Below are 873 nucleotides of genomic sequence, written 5' to 3' on the forward strand. Positions count from 1 at the left end.
CTTTTTAAAAATGAAAAAAAAAAAACGGGTCTTAAAAAGCAGAATCAGACTTGTAAACACAGAGAACAGACTGATCATTGCCAGAGGGGAGGTAGGGTGGAAGGATGGGCAAAATGAGTGAAGGGGAGTGGGAGGTACAGGCTTCCAAGTATGGAATGAGTAAGTCATGGAAATAAAAGGCACAGCTTAAGGAATACAGTCAATCATACTGTAACAGTGTTGGATGGCAACGGATGGTAGCCATACTCATGGTGAGCACAGCATAATGTTAAAACTTGTGGAATCACTATGCTGTACATCTGAAACTAATGTAGCATTGTGTGTCAACTACACTCAAATAAAAAAATTAGTTTAAAAAATAATGCAAATAAAATCACTGAAATATTCCTCAAGTATCACAACACCATCATTTCTTGGTGAGAAAACAAAGATCGACCACAAAACAAAAACCAGAATTGAGATGTAACCAGTATTAAAACTTGTTGCATATTATTTCAACCCTTTTAAAAATTAATAAATTGTAATGGAAGCCTATTTTCCAATAAATTATTAATAGACATTTTTTTCTTAGAGCAGCTTTAGGTTCGTAGAAAAATTGAACAGAAAGTTTAGAGAGTCCTTCCCATCCTGCAGCTTCTCCTTTTTCTAACATCTTACTTTCCTGTGGTATATTTGTTATAACTGATGAGCTGGTATTGACACATTATTATTAATTAAAGGCCATAGTTCACATTAGTATGGGTTCTTTATGTTGTAGAGTTGTATGGGTTTTGACCAATGTGTAAGTATCCATGTGTACGCCAGTATCACACACATTATTTTCACTGCCCCAAAAAATCCTGTGTTCCACCTATGCATCCTTCCCTTCCCCCC

Source organism: Vulpes lagopus, chromosome 10 (assembly GCF_018345385.1).
Source record: "Vulpes lagopus strain Blue_001 chromosome 10, ASM1834538v1, whole genome shotgun sequence".
Taxonomy (NCBI): Eukaryota; Metazoa; Chordata; class Mammalia; order Carnivora; family Canidae; genus Vulpes; species Vulpes lagopus.